Genomic DNA, 7787 nt, shown 5'->3' on the forward strand with positions numbered 1-7787 from the left:
ACTTAAGAGATAATTTCTAGATTTGTCAAACCCGCTCTAACCATTATATTATCAGCTCTTGTGGCTGCCCCCCATGTATCTTGAACTCAGTATTTTGAAAATCGATTTGATTATATTATCTTCCATATTCATCTCAGGTTATCTCTTCTTTAACCTTCTCTTTTTGGCTGAGCACCATGCTCATTGGAGATGGTGCTTTAATGCATTTAATGAAACAAGTGTGCGGGACTCAATTCGTATTACCGGCTTTCTGAAGCCTTAAGGTGTCTGTTTTAAGGATCTGCTTTCACCAGTTTCTCTGTGGGCATTTTTAATTGTTGTTTCTGTAGGAAGTGAAAATAATCGAATTCTCTTCCTTAGAACAGAGAGATGTCTGCCCTTTCTCTAAATGCATTTGTCCAGAATATTGTCCATAATATGGCCCCGTCCCGGCCGCCTGGCCTCCAGGGCTCTGCGGGCTCTGCAGCAAGATAAGGTGTTGAGGGGACGTGCTGCTGCCCACCAGGCTCTCAGCTCAGAGTCCTCAGCGCGGCCCAGCGCTTCGGTGATCACGTGGCCATCTAAGCCATCAGCTCAGAGAGAAGCTCCGCTGATAAGCGATGTTGCCATTGACGGTTGTGGTCCAGCTCAGCCGCTCTTACTCTGTGCACGGCTGCGAGCGGGAGGGCAGACCCGGCCAGGGCAGTCCGAGCTCCGCCGCTCACCAGTGTGTTTGGTCTGTTGCTGCCCGTGGGCAGGCGGACTTTGGCCTGACCTTCATCCGGAATGTGGTGCTGACTCTGGCGCTGCTGTTGCTTCTCTATCGGCATCGCCTTCTAAGGAGCCACTTCCGGCTCTTCACCCTCGCTCCCCTCGCAGTGGTCCTCCTTTTCTGGCCTCTGCCCCAGCCTAGCTCCGTGCTGCCCCCAGCTCCCCGAGGGGTGCCGCGCTGAGCCCACGACCTCCAGAGAGGAGCTCCCGCAGCACTGGCAGCGGCACTTGTCGTGGGTCCGTCTACCTGGAGCTCGCTGTGCATCCCCGTGTCACGGTGCACGATGACCAAGTCCTCCTCGGCAGTTCTCTTCACTGCGGTCTTCTCCCGATCTTCAAGCCAGACGAGTTGGGGCAGCCCTCGGCCTGGAGGTCCTGCTTATTGCCGGGGCTCTTCCTGTTCGCCCATAAGTCTACACAGTTCAGTGGGCAGGGATTTGCCCTGGGGCTGGCCTCACTCATTGGAGGGATTCGGTGGGCCCTTCCCCAGACCCTCCTCCAGAAAGCTGCATTAGGCCTCCAGAATCCTACTGAGCCCGCCGACCACCTGCAGCCCCTCGTGTTCCGGGGACTCTTCCCCCTTGTGGCCATTTCTGAAGGTCTACCTTTGGCCACATCTCTCCGTTTCCAGGACGCACTTGGGACTCCCTTCTTGGGTGGGATCCGTGCCTTCGGCTTGGGTTTTTCAGAGTTCTTGTTAGTCTCCAGAACCCCCAGCCTGACCATCTCCATTGCTGGGATTTTTAAGGAAGTCTGTCCTTTGCTGCTGGCAGCTCATTTGCTCTCGGCCTTTGTTTGTCCAAGATATCCCTCCACGTCATCCTCAAAGCCCTCAGCTCCAAAGTGGTCCTAAACCCAGTCAAGGGCCTGCCTGAGTCCTGACCTGGAGCTTCTACTGGGCGGGGAGCCTGGTGATGAGAAAGATGAGGAGGAGGGGGAAGTACTCTGTGGCCCCGGGGCAATGGTGACTTACTGACTGGTAGTGCCTGAACCATCCCACCCCATTTCTGCACTGCTGCTTCTCTGTACACCATTGGCAGCCAACCATGTAGGCAGATGCAAGTGACCAGCCTCATCAGATGGGCAGCTGTGTGGGCTCCATGCTGCCCATCCTGGGACTCAGCTGGTATAACATGTTTCCATATGGACGATGTTGGGCTGAAGACCAGATGAGAGCTGTGTGGACCATCAGGATGAAGCAGGTGTGTGACCGGGTCTTGAGACGGGCAAGACTTGGATAGGGATCACAGTGGAAATGGGAATGGGCTGCTTCCCCTCTATTGGCTCCCTAAGACCGCTTAGACCAAGAATTTTCATAATTCAGGGCATAATCAAGAAAATAGGAACTAAAAACTAGTCCTCAGCTAGGAGTAGGTAGAGGGGCTGGGACCTCAGAACCTGGAGAGCTTCTGTGCTCAAAGAGCAGTTTTACTTGTAATTCAGAAATAAATGCTTTAGAGTCCACTGACCACAAAAAAGACAATTTTCCACATTACATGTAAAAACAATTTTTAACATTTGTTTCCTAAATTTCAAGTTCCATATTCTCTTCCTTCCCTCACCCCCAAATGGCAAGCAATTGAATATGGGTTATACATGTATGTTCATCTGCAAACCACATTTTCATATTGTGGAAGAAGGCATGAAAAAATCCACAAAGAAAAAAGAGGAAAACAATAAGCTTTGATTTACAGTTAGACTTCATCAGCCCTTTCTCTCTACAAGGATAGCATTTTCCATCATGAGTCACGTGGATTTGTCTTGGATTATTGTCTTGCTGAGAGTAGCTAAGTCATTCAGGATTGTGCATTGGGCAACATTGCTGTTACTGTGTATACAGTTCTGGTTCTGTACACACCACTTTTTGTAAGTGCATGTAAATTTTTCCAGTTTTATTTTTTCTGAAATCATCCTGCTCATCATTTCTTATAGCACAATAGTATTCTTAAATCATATAACACAACTATTTTAGCCATTCCCCAAAAGCTGAGGAAAACTCCAACCTTATTTAGGGACCTCCCTTGCTCCTCCTTCCTGATACCTCTCCAATACTAGCTGGTTATTAAACTTGATCTTATTTGAACTCGCAGTCAGATAAATGGACTATCTTTTCTGGGCATAGAGGGAGCTGAACATCACTTCAGTCATGCAACGACAAACAGTCCTTATCGGACCCCTGCTGCTTCCTCTCGGCAGGGGGAATCTCCCTCCCTTGCCCCACCGAGCAATATTCCCTCTCTCCCCTCAACTCCTCCATACCCTACTACAAACCTCCCTTTATCTGCTGTTTTTTTCAATCCCTCCATCCTTTCCCAATAAATATCACAATATTTATAAATTCCAGTGTATGAAATACATTATTTTTCTGTTTGAATTGGTGTAGAGTTGGAGCTCAACAGGCAAACAAAGTTCTATTGGCCTTATTTCATTGGCTGAGAGGCAGAATTCTACATTCCCCCCCAATGAGAAAGACATCTTCAGTGATATTTTTTTCATTTTTATTCACTACATGTAATCATTTGAATTTCAGGAAGCAGGAGAATTATACTTTAGTTGTCTAGTTCCCTTCTGGGTTCCGCAGTATAAGAAAGACATTGCTAAAATGAAATTAATCTAGAGGAGAGCAAGGAGGGTTGTAAAGGACCTATGAGAACCATTTGAAGGGATTGGGGATGCTTGACTAATAGAAGAGAAGATTTTGGGGGTACATGAAAACTCTTTATAAGTACTTGAAGGGTTTTCTAGGGAAAGAGGAATTAAACATGTTCTTCCTGGGTCCCAGATGACCATGGAACTTGGAGCAATGGGTAAAAAAGTGGAAAGAAGCAAATTTAGGCTTGATATCTTCCTTACAATTAGGCCTGTCAAAATGGTACAAAGCTTTCTAGGAGGTATTTGATTTTCCCTCCTAGGAGATCTTTCTAAAGATGTTGTATGACCACTTGATTATCTTAAAGAGACTTGTTCCTTTCCAATTCTCAAATTCTTCATGTCTTAAAGGGGAAGGAGTGGACTTTCCTAGTATTTCATCAGATATTTATTTTTCCATTGGTATTAAAACCAGTGAGTATTAAGGATTATATAATCAAGGAAAATTTAACATGACTATTAAGACTTCTACATACTTTAAGATGAAACAGCTACTTGTGAGGTCAAGGAAGCCCTGATACTGTATTTTGCCCTAATTTCTGCCACATCATATCATGACCTCAAAAGTCTCCATTTTGCTTACTAACATATATTTAGGAAGAAATAATTTCTTTCAATAACTTGTTATTGAAAATAAAACCCTTAACTGCATTATTAATATACATAAATAATGTAATTGATTTCTCTGAAATATTTAAAGAAAAGCTGCTGATAATAGCAAAACCCTCCTCTTCAAATAAATATTTGATGGATGTTTGCCAGAACTTGGTTATGCAAACTGAAACCTCAGTAGAAGAATTTATGATGTTATTTCCACTAAAGACCGTTTTGTTTACTGCCATATATGATTTTATTTTGGATGATTATTTAAGTGGAATAAAAATTCTCTAAGAGATGGATCCTATTAAATTTCTCAGTTGGGAAAAGAAATACTTTTAAAAAGCTGAAACAAGGGGTAAAGATTGATTCTGCAACCTATGTAAAAGAAAATATCCCACTTTTCTGAGGCAGTTAACAATTAGTTCAAAACTTAATTGAAACACTTTTGCTTCAGTATATAAAGGGCAATTAAGTGATACAATTGATAGAACACCAGACCTGAAGTCAGGAAACCTGATTTAAAATTTAGACTTAGACACTTAGTAGGAGTATGACTTTGGGCAAGTCACTTAACCTTGATTTACCTTAATCCACTGGAGAAGGGCATGACAAACCATTTTAATATCTTTACCAAGAAAATCCTATGGAGAGTATTAGAATAATATGGTTCATTAGCTCATGAAGAATTGGACATGACTGGATGGGGAGTCAAGATGGCGGCTCAATAATTCAGACCTCTGAAAACCCTTCCTTACCGATCACAAACTGAATTCTCCCAGGGGACTGAAAATCAAACCTAACAACAAGACAGAGCCAAGGAACCCTCCTGCTAGACTCAATTCAAAAGGTACATTCCCCAAAAAGCCAGAATCCAAGAACACTCAGGCTTAAAGGGAAGGCAAAATTAAGGTCCTAGGACCTCTCCCCCCCCCCAACCCAGAGCTCTGAGCTCCCAGCTGCAGTGGGAACCTCTGGGCAGGCAAAGGTGCAGGTCTAGAGGGTGTATCGTGTGGGCAGGGCTGTGCCAGGCTCAAAGCGTTGAACACAGGTGGCAGGGAAGCAGCGAGAGAGAGATTGAAGAGCTGGCAGCCTGGGCGGCTAGGTCTTTCCATTTGGCTCAATCCTTCCAGGAGGTTTTGGCCTCAGAGGACATACAGTCCAACCCAGCTGAACTTAATCCCATAAAAAGCCTCCAGAGGACAGGGAAGCTCAAATTCCTCCCCCCAGAGACTGCACTGAGAGATCTGATAAAGCTCCAAGAGGGGAGACTGACAGAAAGCCCCAAAACCAAAAAAAAAAATGAGAGGAGCAAGAGAACAGACAAATATGGGGAGCAAATAAGGGGTAGATATGAGCAAAGAACAGAAAAAGAAGAAAGAAATTACAATAGACAGCTTTTACACAGCCAACGGAATAGAGCAGGAGGGATTAGCAAATGATAAATCAGAAAACCCAGAGAATTTGATACAGGCAATGGAAGAACTCAAAATGAAATTCAAAAACAATTAAGAGAGGCTGAAGACAATTGGTGAAAGAACTTAAAAACTAAGATGTCATTTGGAAATAGAAAATAGTGTCTTGAAAGCCAAAATCAACTAGCTGGAAAATGAGGCAAAGGAAATGAAAGATGAGACAAAGAAGATAGAAGTCGAGGTAACGAGGATGAAAGATGACCTCCAAAGAAAATCAGACCAGAAGGAAAAGAACAACCAAAAAGTCAGGGATGAAATCCAGTCTTTAAGAACTAGAATACAACAACTGGAATTAAGTGACCTCACAAGGCAGCAGGACACTATAAAACAATACCAAAAGAATGAAACAATTGAGGAAAATATGAAGCATTTTATTCACAAAACAGAGGATTTAGAAAATCATTCAAGGAGAGACAATTTAAGAATGATTGGTCTACCAGAAGACCATGACAAAAGAAAAAGCCTGGACATAATACTACAGGAAATTATTCAAGAAAACTGCCCCGATATTCTAGAACAAGAGGGAAAAGTGGAGATTGAAAGAATCCACAGATCACCTCCTGTACTTAATCCCCAACTGACAACACCCAGGAATATTATAGCCAAATTCAAGAACTATCAGACCAAAGAAAAGATATTACAAGCTGCCAAGAAGAAGTCATTCAGATACCATGGAACCACAGTGAGGATAACGCAGGATCTTGCTGCATCCACACTAAAGGACCAAAAGACCTGGAATATGATATTCCAGAAAGCAAGGGAACTAGGTCTACAACCAAGAATCAACTACCCAGCAAAACTGACTATATTCTTGTAAGGGAAAGTATGGTCATTTAACAAAATCGAAGAATATCAATAATTTGTAAAGAAAAGACAAGACCTGAACAGAACATTTGATGTCCAAGCACAGAACTCAGGAGAATCATCAAAAAGTAATTAAAAAAGAGAGAAAAAGAAAAACAAAACAACCACAAAAAAATTTTTAAAGAAACTCAATAAGTTAAAATGATATGTATCCCTATAAGAAAAGTCATTGGTAACTCTAAAAAACTTGGTATCACCTGGGTAGCTGGAAGAATTACACTTAGAGGGAACAGTGACAAACTGTATAGGATGAAAGGACAAGACATAAATAGGTATATAGATATATGCATGCATAAATACATATAAATGTGTGTGTTCTACTAGAACTAAAAGAAGAGGTTAATACTAAAAGAAATGGGAAAAGAAAAAATGGGGGTAAATTTATATGTCACAAAGAAGCTCATGGCAGGAGGGGGAGAACATCAATACACTGGAAGGGTAAAGAGGTCTGAGATAAGAAATACTCAACTCTTATGTGCATTGAAATTGTCTCAAAGAGGGAAGAACAATCCAATCCATTGGGGCAGAGAATACATTTGCACCCTATAGGGGAGTAAAAGGGTAACAAAGGGACTGGTGGGGAGGGAAGCAGTACAAGGGTGGGAGAGGGTGGTCAGTAATTTTAGGAAGACTACAGGGAAAATAAGGGGTGAATAAGAAGGGAGTGGGGTAGAAAGGGAAGTAAAATAAGGGTGGGAACTAGGGGGACTGATTAAAAACAAACATTGGTGTAGAAGGAAATAGTGAAAGAAAAGGCAGGACCAGAAGTAGAAAAAAAATGCTGGGAAATACACAGCTAGTAATCATAACTCTGAATGTGAATGGAATTAACTCACCCATTAAAGTGCAAGAGAATAACAGAGTGGATTAGAATCCAAAACCCTACCATATACTGTCTACAAGAAACACACATGAGGAAGTTAGATGCCCATAGAGTGAAAGTAAAAGGATGGAGTCAAATCTATTGGGTATCAACTGATAAAAAGAAGGCAGGAGTCATAGTCATGAAGTCTAACAAAGCCAAATTAAAAATAAATCTAGTTAAAAGAGAGGAAAGGTAATTACATCCTGATAAAAGGCAGTATAGACAATGAGGAAATATCTGTGCTCAATATGTATGCACCAAAAGGCATAGCATCCAAATTTCCAAAGGAGAAACTAGAGGAGCTCAAGGATGAAATAGATAGAAAAATTATACTAGTGGGAGACCTGAACCTTCTCTATCCAAACTAGATAAATCAAACCAAAAAATAAATAAGAAATAGGTAAGAGAAGTGAATTAAATCTTAGAAAAATTAGAATTAGTAGACATGTGTAGAAAAATAAATAGGGGCAAAAAGGAATATACTTTCTTTTCAGAAGCACATGGTACATTTACAGAAATTGACCATGTATTGGGGCATAAAAACATTGCAAACAAGTGCAAAAGAGCAGAAATAATAAATGCAACCT

The 7787-nt window shown here is 42.1% G+C and overlaps 1 pseudogene; it reads left to right on the plus strand.

Annotated features, from left to right (window-relative positions):
* Positions 1-1009: 1009 nt before the first annotated feature.
* LOC130458553 (solute carrier family 35 member C2-like) lies at positions 1010-6889 on the plus strand (annotated as a pseudogene).
* Positions 6890-7787: the final 898 nt, after the last annotated feature.

The sequence above is a fragment of the Monodelphis domestica genome, chromosome 3, assembly GCF_027887165.1.
Source record: "Monodelphis domestica isolate mMonDom1 chromosome 3, mMonDom1.pri, whole genome shotgun sequence".
NCBI lineage: Eukaryota > Metazoa > Chordata > Mammalia > Didelphimorphia > Didelphidae > Monodelphis > Monodelphis domestica.